This window comes from Lathyrus oleraceus, chromosome 6 (assembly GCF_024323335.1).
Source record: "Lathyrus oleraceus cultivar Zhongwan6 chromosome 6, CAAS_Psat_ZW6_1.0, whole genome shotgun sequence".
Taxonomy (NCBI): domain Eukaryota; kingdom Viridiplantae; phylum Streptophyta; class Magnoliopsida; order Fabales; family Fabaceae; genus Lathyrus; species Lathyrus oleraceus.
Window position 1 is genome coordinate 450,636,455 of NC_066584.1, and position 21,517 is coordinate 450,657,971.

Here is a 21,517-nt window from a genome sequence, read left to right on the forward strand (position 1 = left end):
TCGTTTTTTGCAGGTGTAAGGATAAAGATGGTGATTCAAGGTCTCTTGGAATGGCAACCACCTTATTTCGTTTTTTTGGATGTCGGTGACCCTTTGAATTTGGTATGGTGGTCACTGAATATTATTTTGTTTTGTTGGAGACTTTCATTCTCTCTTTCAATTTTTGTTTTGATCCCTAACTTTTGCATGGACCGCTTTGTTTGAAGCTTTAATCCATCGGGATTGCCCCTGTTTTTGCCTATGTCTCCTTTTAGGTGTTCGACTTAGCGGGCTCTTTTTTTATTTTTGATCGATTTTTTTTTTGGAAACTGTGACTGCCAAATCATTGGTCATTGAAGAACAACCGACATAAAATTTGGATTTGATGATTCCTTCGACACTTCAGGATGTGTGCGAAGAATGTCATATGGTTGATCCTTGTATGGGATATTTCACCTTGTAATTTGAATGCATAGTCAGATTAAGTGAACACTACCCTGCCCCAGGTTAAGCGTAAGGGTTTTTTAGATCCGAAAGAAACTCCAACTTCTAGGCTCGAAGTGGTTGACTAGGGATTAACTCCTTATCTCTCCGGTGTTTAAGGATTTGAAACAATGCCTGTACATCATCAGCAAGGTTTTACCCGAAAACATACAATCAACAATTATGAGTATATTATTTTCGTCATCCTCCTTCCAACATTTACTTTCAATAGTGTGATGAAGAAGATGAAATGGAAAAGTCGGTGTTTGTGATTTGCAAATGTGATAGATGATTGAATATGAAAGATTGATTCAAAGCAAGCATAATCATCCCATTAATAAGACCAAATACAAATAACAATGTTTAAAGCATACAGTACTTAAACAACCAAGAACAAATTACAAAAGTGCGAAACAGTAAAAATGGCATAATAATTGCCTTCATTCTAAGAAATCAGGTTTGACAGGTTATGGCATGAAGAAAGCGTCATACGGATCTTCATCACCCATCATGGATCCATGGCGAACAGATGTAACAGAGTGCTCATGGGGGTTTACATTGACCATTGGGATCGGAATAGGGATTGGTCCTCCTCTAGGTTGGGCGGGGTTGCCATCAAGTTCAGTTACTCCAGGGATGCTAAGTGATGGCGATCCAAACTGGGCAACAACTTTCCTGGCTTCAGCACTGGTCTCAGCATCTTTTTCCTTCTGGGCCAAGAGTAACATGGTCTCAAGCAAACGATCCATCTTTTCTGCATGGAGTCAATGTCGGTCCTCATCGAAACCTGGTTTGCTTCCAACTGTTCAAGTGTCATCTTGTAATTGTGGCGTGTCTCATACCGGTGTCGAGTAGTCAGCGTTATTGGACAAGGGGAGAATATGGTGTAAGTTTTGTTGTTGGACAATGATATGCAATGCATGTTGATGATATGCAAATGCATGAAATTTTTCCATGTTTTTCATAAAGGAATACAGACTCAAAATTATCCACATGTCAAGTACATCAGGAGAACAGGAAGAGGCACGGGTTTGTCTGATCACAAGAAATTCCCCAAAGGTAGGTTCTAAAGTTATGTTTTCAAGGAAGGAACTTAGACTCACGGATCAAGTTCAAAACTTCCTCGCAATGGTGGGCTAGCCACATCGTGATGGGAGTTCTGAAATGATCTAATCTAAGTGGGATTCTCGTATTATTCGAACAGGGCGTAGACCCTTCGGTTCAATACTACACAATCACCAATCATGAAAACAAAACTTGGGTTTAAGGCGAGGTTCCCAGAGTCACGGATCGTATTTAAAATTTCCCCACAATAATGGGCTAGCCACATTGTGATGGAAACTCCAAACAGATTTACTCTAGGTGGAGTCTTTGTATTGTCCCAATGAGGTGTACACCCCTCATTTCAATACTACACAACTCCGGGTTCTAAGTTTTTCTCGAAGCTCGGGTGTGAAGCTCATCTCACAGCATACACCAAGTCCCATATCAAAGTATTAAAACACATTACATACAACACAAGCAATCAGAATAAAATACAGAGAAATAAACATGGAAGAAAAGAATATCTTCCAACAGTTATAGCAACATCAAACTAAGTTAGGCTAGACTCTCTCTTGCTTGGAGCAAGGTTCCCAGCAGAGTCTCCAGTCTGTCGCACCTCAAAAAATGCGATCCCTCGCGATGGAACGAGGAAAAATGTTAGTACGAAACAGAGTCGCCACCGAACTTTATTTATCCCAATGAAGGAATAGGAAAATATCGAGAAAACCTTTAGAAAATAGAATAATGGTCGTCGCAACCATATTCGGTTTCGGGAGTCGATTACGCAATGGGAAGGTATTAGCACCCCCCACGTCCATTGTACTCAACAGGAACCTTTTAGTCTGATTTTACTATTTGACTGTTAATTGAATGTTATTCGCTTGCTTCGAGTGATTAGAATTGATGATAGAGATGGATGAAGACCTCAGAAGGAGAAAATGGAGGTTTTTTATTAGTGCGCTCGTGAAGATACAACAATCTCCTGCCTACGTATCCTTATGGTGCAATAAGGAAATCAGAGCATTCGTAGTTCGGGCTACTACGAATATTTGGTGTGTTTTGTTTAATGAACGACTGTGTAGGTCGGTGTTCTAACGGCTTAAACGCTGGCTTGTCTACTCTCGGTGGAGGCTCTAGCACTGGTTTGTTGTGCGCATTAGAAAGGATTGACAGTGTTCTTTTTGAAAGAAGGTTTGGTCACGCGCGGTGGCGAGTTGAATTGATGTGTTTGGGGTGTTTTGGTTTGGTTGGTTTCGATTGCGCGGGGGTGAGAAGTTAGTTTGATTTGTTTTGAAATGTTTTTGAAGAACGACGAAAGATTGAGCAATATGGTGTACACCAATCGTCCAATTCTTTCGAGGAATAATAAGGTGACCGCCTTCTACTCCTTTTTTGTTCGAATTTGCATCGATAGTTTATTTGCGGATGTCGAATATGCACGGTAGTGAGGCGTACACCTCCTACTTGCTTATTCAAGGAATAATAAGGCGTACGCCACTTATTCCTTTATCCAAGTTTATTTAGCGTGTTTTAGTCGGAAGTCGATAACTTGAGCAATGTGGCGTACGCCAATTATTCAAATAATCGAGAGATGGCGAGGCGAACGCCTCCCATCTTTTATCATCCGAGGTTTAAATTGTAAAAGATATGTCTTTAGATGTCGTATTTGATTTGTGAAAATAATTTGAATTTTGGTAGGTTTGGATCGAAAATTTGAGCAATGTGGCGTGCGCCAATTATTTAAAGAATCAAGGAACGGTGAGGCGAATGCCTCCCATTCTCAATTGAAGTTTAAATTATATAGTTTATTTTGTAAAGTTGGATTTGATATGAAAAGTGATTTGAATTTGTAAGTTTTTTAGGGTTCTAATTGAATGACGAAAATTCGAGCAATGTGGCGTACGCCAATTATTCAACTAATCGAGAGATAATAAAGCGGATGCTCATTATTCCCCTTTTCATCCAAAAATTTATTTAGATCTAAAGTTGCTAAACATTTTAATTAATTTGAGAAGCAATTTGCAAGTTTTTTAAGGTTTTATTTGAACGACGAAAATTCGAGTAATATGGTGAACGCCAATCATTCGAATGATCGAGAGATAATAAAGCGGATGCTTACTATTCTCCTTTTCATCCAAAAATCTAATTAAATAGATACATTTTGAGTATTACCCTAATTTAGGAATATGATTTGTATTTTGTATGATTATTAGGGTTTTAATTAAATGACGAAAATCTGAGCAATATGGCGTACGCCAATTATTCGAATAATCGAGAGATAATGAAGCGGATGCTCACTATTCTCCTTTTCATTCAAAGATTAATTAATAAAATAAAGCTTTTAGAATTTATAATTAATTGGGGGAGTATTTTAATTTTATGGAGTTTTAGGGTTTTAATTGAATGACGAAAATCCGAGCAATATGGCGTACGCCAATTATTCGAATAGTCGAGAGATAGTGAAGCGGAGGCTTACTATTCTCCTTTTCATTCAATAATTATTTTGAAATAAATCTTTTAGAGTATATGGATAAAAAGATTTGGATTCGACCTAAAACAGAGTTAGTCGGAAAAAGTAATTTGGTCAAGATTAAATAATTAATTAAAATAACTTTGATTAGCTAATATAGTAAGAAAATGATATAGATATAAGGTTTATTTAATATTGTTGGGAGTTGGGGGTGGGAATAACAGATTCCCTGATGCATAAAGCCCATTCGAGTAGGGCTCAATCCAGCTCTTAATCCACTACTTATAATAATGAAAAAACAAAGAAAATGTTGAGTGAATGAACATGGAACGTTGTGTCTCCCGTGATTTACTTTTTGTCTTCCCAACAAAACCCAACGATCACTTGGCAGGAAATGCTATCCTAAATATAAACATTGAAACCAAATACTAGTAATTTAAAATGCATTAGAAAGTATGGATACAGAGCATATGAATAGCCGGTCATTCAAAGGGGCACTTTAAATGGCACATTTATTTAATTAATAAATGTATCATTATCGAAAACTTGTGGTCATCACCGAAAATAGCCACTTAATAAAACAAATTTCTTCTTTGAAAAATCACTCAGCTTTCTTCAAGCTAAATCTCCTCTCTCCTCTTCCACCTTACCTTTTCTTCAAAACCGTTACCCGAATCATCTTTTCCCCAACACCACAAGAACGGACCCCAAATTTTAGAAAGAAAACCCCTAAAAAACCATAATCAAAGATGAACCCACGGTGTTCATCATCGGAATCTCAACAGATCCGAGCGAACCCAACTCCGATTCCAACGAAATGAAACAAAACCTCATAACAGAGTAAACATCATAAACAACTTTAAAATGAAATTAGCAAAAACTCCTCATGGATATACCACAGTCTATACTCAACTCAAACAATTCATGAACAAGCAATAATTCGTCAAATCAAACATGCAATCGGAAACCACATGGTGCTACTATGGCCTTGGAAAGATCGAATAAAGGGCGAAGGACGCCGCCGGAGCTCTATGACCCCGGCGAGACTCCGATGAAAATTTACCTCTAGTAAGTATCTTTCGATTTCGTGTGCGAGCTCTCCTTTCGTTGCTTGATCTATGATCTTCCTTCTTCTTTTCCGCTTAGTTTTTGGCCTCTCCTTCTTCTTACTTCTGTATTTGGTTTCTCAGGGTTTAGCTCGTTTTGCTCAAAGTTCTGGTGATGAACTTTGAGTATCCCTTTGGTATCTTTGAGCTTTGGTGTGTAGGTCGGGATGCGATTTCAGCAGAGTGACGGTGCAAGATCAGCTCCCTTTCTAATGATTGGATCCCCTCTTTATATAGAGTGAAGATGAGTGGCAAAATCCATGAGCTGTCAAGAGATCATGAGAATCATTCCGTTGGAAGGAAAATTCTCCTCAGATTTTGTGGTCCCTAAATGAGGTACGTCAGGATTTGTTATTAGAAATTATCTCTAGATGCGTATTGATTTCATTTTACTGCTGTGAAATACCTACGTGTGTGTGGTAAGAATATAGTTTTTTTACTGTCTATTCAAAACTCTCCTTTGACTTATTTCTTTAATTCCTAGGTCTGATTAACTGATTTAATGAAAAAACATTTATTCACAGGCCATTTGCACCACTGTGAATGATGAACTGATACGACAGTAATTTTGGCCAGCTTGGTTATGTTATTAGAGAAATGGTAAGTGACTTGCACATTCGGAAATGGCTTCAATGCAAGGTTGGTATCGTTAATACATATTGTTGAATTTGTTGTTTAACGGTGATGCTACATTTGGTGCGAAGCTTACTACCATTATAGCTAATTATTGCTGGTTATTATGATGTTGCAGCGACACGTTGCGGGGAGTTTGAGAGAAGTCACTAAAGTTTGGGCCCCCCAACTCATTGCGAAAATCAACTGGATATGCTGATGCCTCTCAGGAACTAGAGTTTTCTCTTTTCGACCTCTCCAACCATTGGCCATTGAGTTGTTGTGACTTTGCAGGGACACTTGTTGCTGCTTGATTGTGTACTAAGGCGGATCCCATCTCCCTAACGCCTCGAGCTCGAATGACCGGAGTTAATGGGTACTTAAACATTCAATGTCATTGTGAACTGTCATTTTCCAAAACCAGGAATAACACTGCCAGATATTTTATCGTATGCGATTTTGTAGGATGCTCATAATGCAGAAAAACAACATTCAACATTAGTAGGCGGAATTATGTATTTGTCCTCATTAGCTTCCTTTCATGAAACTGCAGGTATTTGGCGTGCGTTGGTAGTGTTGGTTTGATACTGGCTGAATATGCTGCTCATGTTGCAGTTTGATGATCACCGTTTTGCAGGGCATGGGATTTACAGTGTGGAAGGCCATGACATGCTGTAGGTCTAATGCACTTGACATGGATGGTGATGAAGGCTGGACTATGCTTATCCGGACATGGCTTGTTGCTTATTAGATTTTTTGGAAGTCTATTTCTTTCATTTGGCTTGACTGTAATGTAACTTAATCAGGATTATTATGGCAGCTCTTGTGATATGCTCTTATCAATGGATTTGAAACAACTATGTCTATAAATCAAAACTTAGTGGTTTAATAATATAAATCAAAGCTAATAACCCAAACCATATGCTGTGGTGCATGAAATCCATAGACAAAGGCTTGTCTCTTTCTTGTGGTCACGTAATGCGAAAAATAGGCACCTAAGCTCAATCCTGATGAAAATCCTCCATCCACTACCCAGAATGACAATCATAAATGGCAAACCATGAACTTGTTTTAAGTCTCTCACCACTTGCTTGTTGACCTTAATCTACTTAGTTGAGAACGATGCAAATTTAATGTGAACAATGCCCTTTTCAACGCAGATGTGATGCTAACGGCATTACAAATTGGCAATTATTGCTTTGTAATGTAACATGCTCATGGCTATACTAATGGATTCATTGATATGATACTTGCATGGTGAGACTCACCCATGACCTTGATTCAAACTTGTATTCCACCTCAGACAATATCCCTTTTCCTCGTATTTGTGTAATAAACCATACTCCTAGACGAAATTGATTTTATGAAATGCATGTTTTTGGGTAGTATGGAAATGGCATAACATTGATGGGAAACTAAAGTGAAGTATTCTTGCGATGAAATGTATGCCATGTTGTGCTTATGATGCTAATTAAAAATGAAATCAAATTTACGAAAATTTAAATATGGTTGGACAAAATTGGGGTATGACACCCATTGGTCAGATCTTTTCAACTCTTAACTTTTAAATTTGTGCTTAGGATTAGTCTCTTCATCTCCTCCACACTTCTTTAATTTCAAAATATCTCCCTCCTTTTAAAAATTTTCTTTTCTAAACTTAGACCACTTTGCAAACTAGAAACTTTGGTCTTATGCCATTGCATTTTTAAACTTCTTTTCTTAATCAAACTTGTAAATACACTTAATTATACTTGACTTAAACATTCAAAAGCCAAAAATAAATAACTCATTCAAACCATTTTAGACCTTTGTGCCTTTAAAACTTAATTTTGTTAAAAGTAATGCATTCACTTTGAAAATTATACCACGAACTATGAGGTTTTGATCCCTTATTTTATGTTGGTACGTAGGCACAAGTCCGAAGGTCTTGTCAAACACAGAAATATAATTAATGAATTCTTTTCTCATCCCCAAATTCTATTTGTTTGTATACATCATTTTGTACAAAATACATATGCACATAAAAAAGGGCTCCCTAGGAGTACCTAGAACACTTTGGGTGCTAACACCTTCCCTCTATGTGACCAACCCCCTTACCTGTAATCTCTGACATTTTATTAGTTTTGATTTGAAAACTTCTTACTTTTGGGTTTTGTTCGTACTTTTCCCTTGGAAACGATAAAAGCGCGGTGGCGACTCTGGTGTTATTGATGTCTAGCTTATCCAAAGCTTGATGATCATGAATTTACCGCTACAATAGCACTTAACGTGTAAAAAGATTTATACAACATGAATCAGGATTAACTTATAATTTCTTTAAGGATTCATGTGATTGAACTTGAGGAAGATGAGCCTTAGAAAAATATCAAGTATGTGGATGTAAAGTCAAAAGGTAAATATGAGAAGGCCATAACTCTTCAAGACGAAGAAGAAGAGTCTGAAGAAAGTTCAAAAAAAGAAGATGAGTTGTCTCTACTGTCCAGAAGGGTCAACTAACTCTGGAAGAAAATACAAACGATGTTTAAAGGCTATAGATGAACCGGTGGTCAATCTATTTTAACCGCTAGACAAAAGAAGTCTAGAGCTGGCAAAGATGTCACCGACTTTGAGTGCAAGTAGACTGCACATTACAAAAATGAGTTTCCCAAACTCATTCCCAAAAAAAAGTTCTTCAGAGAGAAAAAGAAGGTTATGGTGGCAAGAAACACAAGAAACGAGGGTTTGAGTTAGTTTATAGTTAAAGAAACTACCTCCAGTCCACCCTACTAAGGTGATTTCGCTGTCTCAAGAAGGACTTAATAAATTATAAGAAAAACCTGATTTCAGACACCACAAAGACAAACTGTTTTTGTCTTCTTGAGTCTATCTGACTAAAACCTAGTCACTCAAAGAAACCACTCAAACAGATTTGAGATTTACAAGTTGGGTTTACAAAGGATGCTTCTAAGAAAGCAGATTAACAAGAGTTAATACTATGAATATTTCTCACACAGTAACAAGGAAAAAGTATTGTGTGTTTACAAAGAATATACATATAAAATATTTACTTCAGCAAAAAAGCGTGTGCATGTTCAGTAGCGTGATCGTTATCAAATCATTAGTTTCTTCTTCCAATTTTCAAGTCACCTTTATATAGACATATAAAAGAATCGTTGGAGGGTAGAATTGGAATACTAAATTGCAATTGTCTCTTTCGTAACAGTTTGCATATAGAAGGCAAAATGGTACAAAAATATTATCCTTAGCCCACAAAACAGCGTAGTGAAGGAAAGGTTGATAATGTATTATGTACTATTTTCCTAATTTAAAACCTTTTGATCTTATCATCTAATATTCACAGGCTTCTGATGAAATGATGTTGAAGCATGCTTAGAAGGATCAAGAGACAAGTTGACATAATCTTCAAAACCTTGGTCTTTAGAGTCATGACACGGTTCCTCAAAACTTGGTCTTAAGAGTCTTTAAATCCTGTTCTTCAAAATCCTCAGAACTTGAGCGCAAAATCTTGAAAGCAGTAAAACATTAAGAGGCTCTTCAGTTAGAGCCATAGACAAAAGCTTTAACATGAATGTTTATCATAGATGTAGTCCAAGATCTTTCTAGAACGTAACAACATATTGTAAAGCGTTTGTATCTCCTCAGTGTTAAAGTGTGTTGATTCCAAAATTTTATGACGTCACACATCATTGCTTCATAGTCAGAACTTGTTAGAAACAACTACACATTAGATAAAAACAATTAGTGTACAAAATTATTCTCTAAGAAAAAATGCATTGTTATCATCAAACCTAAATGCGAGATGGAGAACCAAATAATCTCCCCCTTTTTGATGATGATAAAACCATGTATTTTAACGAACAATTTTTAATAGGTTTAATCACATAAAAATATCAAAGTGAGGTTTGTAAGCTCCCCCTGAATTTTATACTATTAAAAATTATTTTTCAACTTAGAATGTCAGCGCTAGGTTTGTAAACTCCCCCTTAATTCAAGACTTAAAATAATCTTAACACAATAAAAATTTTCAATCAGCATAAAAGAAATAACTTACCAAAAGGAAAAAGGATGGTTGTTACTCTCTTTCAGAAAGGAAGACATATGGTTACTATCTGATTGCTATCTTCCTATAAGGCAGAAGTCTGGTTGTAATGGATGAAGTAGCTTCCAGAATGCATCAGCTTGGGTACATAAGTATTTTATTTAGAGTAATTCTTGAGTGTCAAAAAGTATGGTTATCAGCCTCGTCACAGAGCATAATTTGTCAGAGTTTTCATAACCTGGTTGAATTATTCATGAGAACATATATCTAGTTTTATAGCGTGGTTGTATTCATCTGGTTCAAAAGTTATATACATCTAATTCAGAACTTTGTCTGATTTAGAGATTGTATACGCCTGGTTTAGCTTAAGCACTTGGTTCCATAAGCACCTTGTTTAGAACAAAATGCATGGTTCTTTAAGAACATAGGTATGGTTTCTATGAACTTATGAACTCAATTCAACTTGGTTAATGCCTTAGTACCTGAAACACTAGGTTAACATGATGAAATTTTTCAAAGTTCTCAGACAAGTTACAAATGTCAACAACTTATCAAACATATTTGGGTTTCAAAATTGGTATTAGATATATCAAAAACAATCATTATTTCTCCCCCATTGTCATCATTCAAAAATAATTTACAGAAAAATTAAACACAACCATTATTTCTCCAGCACAAAAAAAAAATTATTTCATTCAAAGTAAGAGAATTTAGAGTATAGAAATGAAAAGAAAAAGAAAACAAAGACAACATAAATTTTTAAAACTAGGGTTTAGGAGGGGGTGGAAGTCTTGATAAGATCTCTCCAAGAATCCCTTCTAGCTTTGATGTGATTTCCTTCACTTCAGAATTCTCAGCTGATAGATGCTCCAAAGTAACCAAAGGAGCATGGACTGGAGAAGGAGGTGGAGTCACAACTGGAGCAGGAAGTAGAAGCCTTGGAGGAATCTTCTGAAGCAGGAGTTCAATAATACCTGGTGCAACCTGAAAAATACAGTGCGCGAAAAAAACAACCGGCGAAAGAAAATGACAGAAGAGTCGCCACCGTGCGTTATTCATCCCAAAGGAGGGAAAGGAAACGCTCGAAGTAAACCTGAAAAAAGGAAAGGACAAGACGGGGTCTCGCAACCAAATCATGGGTTCGGGAGTCGGTTATGCGAAGGGAAGGTATTAGCACCCCTACGCATCCGTAGTACTCTACGGGATCCACTTTTGTAGTTCCTGTCTAAAGGGTGTGAGTTTATCTTGTGTTGTTTACCAAAGAAAAAGGTTAAATGAAAATGACTCGCGCGGATGTCGCATCCACTGCATACGTATCTCATCTGAATATGAGAATCAGAGTCTTCGTAGCTCGGCTGACCTATGGGTTGGGTAATTGTGCTCGCTAAGACATCGCGTCTTATGCCTACGTATCTCATCTGGAATGAGAATTAGAGCAAGCCGTAGTTCGGCTAACTACGGGGTTATGGATTAGGTTTTGGACGAACGACGTTACTACGCAATCTACCGGATGCTCGACCTTTGGAGACATACTCACCTGTAGTAGAAGGAGTAAACGTGTGTTTAGGAGAAGAAAAATCAATGAAGGGTTAGGGTTTGGGATGCTCAAGGGCAAAAAGGCAGTCCTCGACGAAGGAACCGCGCTACCTGCAGGGATACGAACACATACAAAACAAACATGTATAAAGTAAATGTGCCAACAAGGGGCTCAGAAGTAAATAAACAAAAGAAAACAAATGCCTCCTATCGAGGTCTTCCAGCTAAGAAAGCGATAAAATGCGGAAAAAGAGGTAAAAGTACCACACGGATAAAGATCCGAAGTAACAACAATTAAAGGAGTAAGAAACCCAGGGATCTCCCAAGCTAATGCCATCAAAGAAAGGTGAGTCAGTACAGGTAATCAGAATGAACCTCCAGGGGTTATCCCACAAATAAAGTGGGAAACCACGCAAGTTATCCCTGCAAAAGTCATGTGAGCCCTCACAAAAACTCAACAAAAGGGTTAGTGAAACACCATAAGCATTTTTTTCATGGATAACAGTATGGTTTCAGAAACCTCAAATCCTGTGGCATACACTCAAAAATTAAACGGTTAAACATTCAAGGCATTGTTTATACATTCATATACATATTAAACCCATGGGCAAAAAACATAATGAAATTCATCCATCATACCTCATACATTCAGAGTATTCAACTTCAAAGCAAAAAGGCAATGGGAATAAGGGCAAACCTGATTGGAGAGCTTGATTGAAATTGAGTTGCACCCGTGAGGCCCTTCAGGGTTTAGAGGCTGCTCTGAGTTCTCTGTCAGGTTTCTCTTCAGGTTTTGTCTAGGGTTTTGTTCCAAGGAAACCTCAGAGTATTTTGCTTCTCTTCTTCTTTTTCTCAAGTGAAGCCTTGGTATTTATAGACTGAATTTCATGGTTTTGTGGGCTCAAATGAGAGAGACCCAAGTTCAAAAAAATTTATTATATTTTATTTATTTTTTATTATTTTATTTATTTATTTTTGTAAAAAATTATTTATTTATTTATTTATTTTTTCGTTTTTTCTTTTCGTTTTTTTTTTTTTTTCGTTTTTTTTTTTATTTCGGATCTTATTCTGATTGACATGATGAAATGCAATATGAAATACTAAATGAATGCATGAATGAGGAGGGCAAATTTTGGGGTGTTACAGCTACCCCTATTCAATCATCAGCTAAATTGAGTAGGATGAAAGCGAACAGCTTATCAGACAAACGGGGTGAGCTGTGATTGAATACCAAAGACAGACCGAAAATTTGCGCTCCGAGAACACCATAAAAAACGCGGAAATACACCGTGCTGTTTATTTTTCTTCCGATCCTCTGGCTTAATCTGGAGTTTCGATCCTCTGGCTGAACCTATACTCAATTTAGTCCTCTGGTTGGATATTAATTTTGATCCTCGGGCTGGATACGATTTTGATCTTCTGGCTAGATCTTCTTCGATCTTCTGGCTAGATCTCCTCTGTTTCGATTCTCTGGCTGAATCTATTTCCTTTGATTCTCTGGCTGAATCTACTTCGATCTTCTGGCTAGATCTGAATTGTTGCGATTTTCGATCTTCTGGATAGATCTTCTTTGTTTCGATTCTCTGGCTGAATCTACTTCGATCTTCTGGCTAGATCTGGATTGTTTTGATGATAAATTCCCGTCATTAGGATCCCGCATCTGAGGCATGCGCTGGTTGACCCTCTTTTGAAATCTACACCCAACCTTCATATTAGATATGCAGCTTCGAGAATATTCCACTTTTGGGCTTCGTACATATTCTTCGGGCTAGAACATGTTGTAACGACTCCTCAATTAGACTTGGGCTTGCTGGGGAAATAAAGCTTGTAGGCGACTTCACTGGGGAATCTTCAAATTGAGCCTTAGGTTGGCTTACTGGAACACGATTCTCAGGCTGAATCTTCGAAATGACCCTCAAGCTGGATCACTGGAACACGATTCTCAGGCTGAATCTTTGAAATGAACCTCAGGCTGGATCACTGGAACACGATTCTCAGGCTGAATCTTCGAAATGGACCCTCAGGCTGGATCACTGGAACACGATTCTCAGGCTGAATCTTCGAAATGGACCCTCAGGCTGGACCACTGGAACACGATTCTTAGGCTGAATCTTCGAAATGACCCTCAGGCTGGATCACTGGAACACGATTCTCAGGCTGAATCTTCAAAACGACCCTCAGGCTGGATCACTGGAAAACGATTCTCAGGCTGAATCTTCAAAACGACCCTCAGGCTGGATCACTCACGCTTGATCCTCTGGCTGGATCTCATGACCTTGGTTGTAAAGTAATTCTTCAGTCTGCTTGGAAGAACCTGTTTATCAGCTTATGTGTATGCTTGATATGATATGCATGCAAATGCAAATGTTATGCATGGTGTAAAAAGAAATCTGCTTGGGGAAGCAAACTCCGGTAGGGAACAGATCGCTGTATCAATCCTTGAACGCTCTGTGGGGAATGATCCGTCTGCCGGGACCAATGAGCCACCAAAAATAAATCGGCCTTTTGAAAAGTTGAACTTGTAGGGGGAGTATCAACTATGGAAACTTTGTTCGGCGAGGCTCTGTGAGGAGAGTCTGTGGGGAAAACACTTCCTGGGGAAATGTCGTAGGAAACGGCCTTTGCTGGGGATATGAACTTGCTAATCGCCCTCAAGTTGGGGATTAACAAATCTGTTAAAAATAATCTGCTGGGGAATGAGATGAACACTGGGAACGCCACCCTCTCATCTGTTGGTTATGCAACCACTCCGCTGTTGCTAGGAAGATACAGTCTGACACTGTCAACTCCACTGGGGATATATAGTCTGGATACTGTCAACTCTACTAGGGATAGACAGTCTGGATACTGTCAACTCTGTTGGGGAACATGCTCTGCTGAGGAGAGACTTTGTCAACCGCTTGGGGATGAGGATTCATGACTTGGCATCCGGTTCCTGTGACCTGTAACCAAAAATACACGTATGCCTCGGGGGAATTACTCGGTTTGAATTCACCGTTCTGGATTAAGCACATTCAAAGCAATTTTAAATGTTTTCCTGTGCAAATCATCTGTAAAAGCCACCATTATGTTCATATGCAATATGTTTTATCAAAAATTCGGACATTTTTGCAAACAAACTGATAAATGAAAAATAAAGAGGCTCTTTAACTGAATTATTCGACTCTTAATGGGGAGAAAATTTATGCCAGGAATAGGCGAGGGTATCAGGAAGCTGATCCCTGAAAAGAGGTGATCGCTATAAAAAAGAGAACTATCCTAATGGCAATGTGGAAACGGGGTCCCACTGAGTTTCGACTCTGCTATGGTTCGTATGTCCTCAAGACGCTCTGCTCATCTTGCTTTCTGAAGTGGATGGTTAGTTGATCTTTAACCTTTGAAGATTGCCGGATTGAATGAAACGGTGATATAACACTGATGAACTCAGATCACAGTCATTCGCTTATTCCCTAACTTTTGCCTGGATCGCCCCCTTTTTCGGGTTTTCAATCCACCGGGATACCCATTTTTGCCTTAGCCGCCCTTTTGGGTTTTCGACTCACCGGGTGTACTCTTTTTTTATATCCCTAATTTTTGCCCGAACCTCTTTATTCTTTTTTTTTGGTTCGTCGGGATGCCCTTTTTTTGCCTGGACTATTCTTTTTATCGTCCAGCGGGTCTATTTTATGCGAAGTATTTTTTAACTGCGTCTGAGTTGACAGGGGACGGGAATCCTTCGCCCTCCATGGTTGTTAGCGTCAAAGCTCCGCCATAGAAAATCCTTTTAACCACGTACGGACCCTCATAGTTCGGTGTCCATTTGCCCCTGTGATCTGTGTTGGGAGGAAGAAATCTTTTGAGTACCAATTCACCGACTCGATACTCCCGAGAGCGCACTTTCTGACCAAATGCTTTCTTCATTCGTCTCTGACCGAGATACGTCAATTCTGGGTACGTAGTTCCAGCATAGCACCATTTCCCGTTGGTTTGATTGATGACCAAAGTTGAGTCCCCGTATACATCCAGGGATTTAATCTGTATTTTGACGGCTTCCTCAAGTCTTAGGATACAAGCTTCGTATTCGGCTTCATTGTTGGTGCAGGGAAAAGTTATTCTGGCACCAAATGGCATATGAACCCCCTTCCGGTGTGATCAACACTATACCAACTCCGCGACCATTGACGTGGACCGCCCCATCAAACATCATAACCCATTTGGATTCAGGGTCAGGCCCCTCCTCCGGGAGTGGTTCCTCTCAATCTTTCGATTTGAGAAACATGATGTCCTCATCAGGAAAGTCAAACCTCATAGGTTGGTAATCATCAATCGGTTGCTCTGCAAGATAGTCTGACAAGACACTTCCCTTGATGGCTTTTTGTGAAGTGTATTGGATGTCATACTCTGTCAGTATCATTTGTCACCTAGTAACTTTTCCGGTAAGTGCTGGCTTTTCAAAAATATACTTGACTGAATCCATTTTTGATATCAATAGAGTCGTGTGAGTCAACATATACTGTCTTAGTCGGCGAGCAGCCCATGCCAAAGCGCGGCAAGTTTTCTCGAGCAATGAGTATCTTTGTTCACAGTCGGTAAACTTTTGCTAAGGTAGTATATTGCATGCTCTTTTCGACCTGACTCGTCATGCTGACCGAGCACACAACCCATTGAATTTTCTAACACAGTCAAGTACATGATTAATGGTCTTTCCTCTCGGCCTGTAGCCTGGCCCCGATATTGATCTCTTTCTTGTCGTCTTCGGTACCAACGTTGATGGTCTCAACCACCTCCTGATAAGGTGTAATAGCTCGGTCTTCCTGTTTCAACAATCTGGCTAACCCTTCAGGCAATTCACAATCTTCCTCAGCCCCTTCTTCGGCTTGATAGATAGGATTGTCGAAGTCATACTTGGCCATAGCAGTGTCGTTAGCAGTGAGATCCGGGTGGTCGGCTCTGCATGATGGAGGATCATGCTTTACCTTAGAATGAGAGATTTTTTTTTTTGAAAGAAAGGAAAAACGAAAAAAGAAACATTGCCATTTTTTTGGTAAAAAGTAAAAAAAACTGAAAGAAAGAGAACACAATTGTTTGCAAAAGCCGTCCTTTATTGATGATAAAAATAATTGCGAAATGTAAGTAAATGGATGGCCCTACAAATGAGTCGTTACACCTTGGGCAAAGTGTAAGACTTTATTATGCATGTAATAAAGGAAAACAATAAGAATCACTCTTTCAGTAGAATAACCCGAACGGTTTTTCGGACGACCAATTGTCGAGCTTTTCTCCCGGGACACACGGGCGAATCCAGCTATCTAAGTCACAGTCGCTGTCAGCCTTGTCTTCATCTGCAGCATTGACGATGTGGGGAGAAACCAAACCCCCGCTGGAGAGAATACCGGTTTCATTCTTCTGAGATCCCGGAGCATACCCCGATCCAAAATTGTCTTCTTTGATGACTGGCTCCACAAATTTGCCCCAGCCTTGGGCATTACCAGCGTTACCCACTTCGACAGCATTAATCCCCTGCCCGCCGTGAGCCAGCATCGGGTTCTGGATAACATTATGAAGGAGAATTGCGACCCAAAGCGCAGCGGAAATTAAAATTTTCTCCTTTAGAGATCCTTACGAATGGTCATGATCAGTGATAGAGTATTTACCTCTTGTGACGGTTGAAACCTTTGGTGCAGATCTCTTGTGACGATCAAAACCCTTTGATGCAGATCCACGAAACGATCACGAACGTTGAACGATGACAACGTCTCTACTCAGTCCACACGAAAGGTTTCCTTCAATCTCAGTGCTAGCTGGTACGAATGAAGGCTTTGAGTGAGAGAGAGAGAGAGAGAGTGAAAACGAAAAGAATGCAACCGCAAATTTTTGCTTCTGCACAAGGGTTCTATTTATAGAACCACTTGTGTGGGCTTCAAGCTAAAAGCCCACTTAAGTGTATTTTGGCCCATATCTTATAATATGCCCAAAATCACTTAAGCTCATGGTACCTTACCATATTTCGTATTCTACTCAAGTACATCGTACCTTACGATGCTCTATAACTCACTTAAGGGCACCGTACCTTACGGTATTCCTTAGTTACTCTATCTCTTATCAATCCGTCCTTTGTGTGTGACCCTGTAGGTTTTCGTGACGTTGGCAATTATATTAAATCACGCATTTAACATAATAAACAGTGAGCGGTATCTAGCAACACATCACTGCTACCCAAGACACGAAAATGTCAAGTGATCTGACAAAACCTTCTGTGATAATAATTATGTGTATAATTACCCTTTTGCCCTTATGTCTATATTGAACACAAGGCATAGACCGTGTCATCCTTGTCCAGTTCAATATTAGGCCCATAGACATTTATCCTGTTATGCAGGATGGGCAAATTCCATCTAGGTCACTCATGTCCCTCAGCATGCTTTGTGGAGTACCCATCAACTGTCTTTATGGTTATCCAGTTACGGACAACGTTGGATCAGCAATAAAGCACTCGACTCTACATCTAGGATCCATAGTGGTTTCAGGTCGAAGAGTGGAATACACTATTATCACCATGAGAATAACTTATGACACTTTGCATAACGTTCTATATAGTATTCTCATAGCGGGTCAATCCGGTATAAATATTACTCTTAATATTCATACCTATGTTTAAGACTTGATAACTCTTTATCCATGATCCATGAGATGTGATCATCAGTCTACAAACATAATAGTCTTAATGCTTTAATGTTATCCCACTTCACACTAAAGCTCGACTACGGATACTTTAGGAATAATGTCCTTATGTTTAATGTGTTCTCATGATTAAGTCACACTTAATACATTAAATAGACTATCTATTCCAGGGACTTTATTAATCAACCATAATAAAGAGAATGCCTTTTATTATTCGATATAAGTACCAAAATGTATTGGCCTCTAGGGCTTACACCAACAATCTCCCACTAGCACTAGAGCCAATCTGGCATACCCCGTATGCCCATTGATCTAGTATGGCCATCATGCTTCTGCTGCGCAAGAGGCTTTGTCAGTGGGTCAACTATATTGTCAAGTGTAGGTACTCTACATATTCTCACACAACGTCTAAGTATGTGTTTGGATCGTCGGTGAGATCTAGGCTCCTTAGCTTGTGCGATAGCACCATTGTTATCATAATAGAGACCAATGGGATCCACAATGCTAGGGACTATGCCAAGTTCACTAATGAACTTTTTGATCCAAACAACTTCCTTTGCTGCACTTGAGGCAGCAATATACTCGGCCTCGGTTGTAGATTCAGCAACTGTATCTTGCTTTGAACTTTTCAAGCTCACAGCGCCACCATTTCAGCAAAACACATAACCATTGAAATCATTCATATTAAAGCGTCTCAGCACCTTGTCTATGTACTCTGACTTAGGCCAAGCATTTTATGATCTATCTCTATAGATTCTGATTCCTAATATATAGGCTGCTTCACCTAGGTCCTTCATAGATAAGCATTTCCCCAACCAAGACTTTACTTGTTGCAGGGCAGGGATATCGTTTCCAATGAGTAATATGTCATCTACATATAATACCAGGAATACGATCATGCTCCCACTAACCTTCTTGTAGACACAAGGCTCATCTTCGTTCTTGATGAATCCATACAGTTTTACTGTTTCATCAAGGTGAAGATTCCATGAGTAGGTCACAGGCTCATCTGTATCCATGAGTAATACATCACCTTGATCAGATATCCATATATCTCAGGTAGGTGACGTATCCTGCCTGACCTACGCTGGTCTTGTTCTACTTGAGCAGGTTGCTCTTACACAACCACTTGTGTTTCCTGCTCTAATTCCTCCATAGGTGTATCGATAATTTGTGATTCTTGAATTTCTTCAAGTTCTACTTTCCTCCCACTGATTCCTTTGGAAATAAAATCCCTCTCTAGGAAAACTCAGGTTCGAGCGACAAACATTTTTCCCTCAGAAGGATTGTAGAAATAATATCCTCTTGTTTCTTTAGGATACCCCACAAATAAGCATTTGTCAAATTTGGGCTCAAGCTTAGTTGAAACTTGTCATTTCACATAAACCTCGCAACCCCAAATCTTCATGTAAGACATATGTGGTTTCTTACCACTCCATATCTCATATGGTGTCTTCTCAACCTTTTTGGATGGAACACGGTTAAGTGTGTAAGCTGCTGTCAATAGTGCATGTCCCCAAAAGGAGTTTGGAAGATCGGCGTGACTCATCATGGATCAGACCATGTCTAACAGGGTTCGATTTCTTCTATCAGATACACCATTCCATTGTGGTGTTCCAGGAGGAGTAAGTTGGGATAGGATCCCACACTCTTTCAGATGGTCATCAAACTTTAGGCTTAAATACTCACCGCCTCGATCTGATCGAAGAGTTTTAATATTCTTACCTAGTTGGTTTTTGTACTTCATTCTTGAATTCCTTGAACTTTTCAAAGGACTTTGATTTGTGTTTCATTAAATACACACAACCGTATCTACTGAAATCATCGATAAATGAAGTACTGAAAACCTCCTCTGGCTGGAATGTTCAGTGGTCCACATACATCAGTATGTATGAGGGCCAAAAGATCATTAGCTCTTTCACCTTTTCCTGTGAATGGAGATTTTGTCATCTTCCAAGTACTTTGGGCAGTTTCTCTTCCAGTGTCCGGTCTTACCGCAATGGAAGCAGGTGCCTGCCTTTGTTATGCCTCCACTAGGCCTCAAAGCAGTAACAGTGGGTCTGGGTTTGGCAACTTCCTTGCCTTTCCCTTTATCACCCTGCTTGGTGGGCCTTTTGTTCTGTCTCTTTCCATTTCCGATCATCAGAATGGACTTCCCTTTTGACTTCAGATTCTGCTCGGCAGTTCTTAACATGGCGAGCAGTTCAGGAAGAGATTTGTCCATATCAATCATATTGAAATTTAGGACAAATTGACTGAAACTATCTGGCAACGATTGCAAGACCAAATCAGTCGCAAGTTTCTTTTCGAGGGGAAAACTCAACCTTTCAAGCTTTTCCATATACCCAATCATCTTGAGCACATGGGGACATATAGGGGCTCCCTCAGCTAACTTGCCTTAAAAAAGGGTTTTTGAAACTTCAAACCTCTCATGCCTTGCTTGCTCTTGATAGAGCATCTTCATGTGTTCGATCATATCGAACGCTGTCATGTTCTCATGTTGCTTTTGCAACTCTGAGTTCATGACATCCAGCATGAGACAAGCAGTTTCATTGGCATCATCGACATGCTTCTTATAAGCATCTCTTTCTGCCTTAGGTGCAGAACTAGGAAGTTCCTCTTCAGGAACAGGTGTCTCCAAGACATACAGCTTTCTATTATGTTTGAGGACAATCCTCAGGTTTCGGTGTCAATCCAGAAAATTTGTCCCAGACAATTTTTCCTTACCAAGGATTGATCTCAAGATGTTGTTAGAGGTGTTTGCTGTCATGGTTATCTACATAAGGATTAAGAAAATATAAGTATCATTGACATATTTAATTAGGCCTTTAATCAAATATGCTCCCACTATTTTACTCAAAACAAATGACCCTCATCATTTGATTCGGAAAATCCCGTTGGAAGATTTTCTAGTGGGTCGAGATCCATATTTCACTTCGTTCTAAGTCCGCGTAGGCGGATTACACAAAACTAGGTTATTTAGGTAGGAACTCCTTCCAATTGTATCTCATACAACTCTCGAAAATTTCAATTGGGTGAATAACTCCTTATTCCAATCCATCATATGGATTATTCCCAACTCTTGCTTCTAAACATATATAATAAAATTATAATTAAGTTTGACTCATCGTTTTAGCATTTGGATATTACAATTATCCCATCGCACCTTGACTAATACAAAACATGCACCTCGCGTAGGCGAAACCTACATATCCGATACCAGTCTTGATGAGTGCTAAAACTTGGAAAGCAAACACATATAATATTATTATAATTTGTTTAGTTAAGTTTGACCCATTGTTTTAACAGTTGGATATTACAATTATCCCATCGCACCTTACTAATATATAGATCATGCACCTCGCGTAGGCGAAACCTACATTATCCGTTACTAGTCTTGATGAGTGTTAAAACTTGGAAAGCATAAACTTAATATTTAATTTTGAGGGAATTGCAATTGTACTGATCTCACCGGCTTGTTTATCATATAAATCGTCTCTCACATGCATCAACATACATTCACATACATTCACATGCATCAACATACATACACAATGAAACAGTTATGGCCCCTAGCGCAATTGTTCT

General features: G+C 39.0%; 1 long non-coding RNA gene across 2 annotated transcripts; it reads left to right on the plus strand.

Annotated features, from left to right (window-relative positions):
- The first annotated feature begins 4,335 nt into the window (after positions 1–4,335).
- LOC127096897 (uncharacterized) lies at positions 4,336–6,533 on the plus strand. Of its 2 annotated transcripts, XR_007792854.1 has the most exons (5): positions 4,336–5,044; positions 5,167–5,418; positions 5,607–5,721; positions 5,834–6,070; positions 6,248–6,533. It is a non-coding gene; the product is annotated as an uncharacterized LOC127096897 (long non-coding RNA). The 2 variants fall into 2 exon arrangements; XR_007792853.1 differs by having other exon boundaries at positions 4,348–5,418.
- Positions 6,534–21,517: the final 14,984 nt, after the last annotated feature.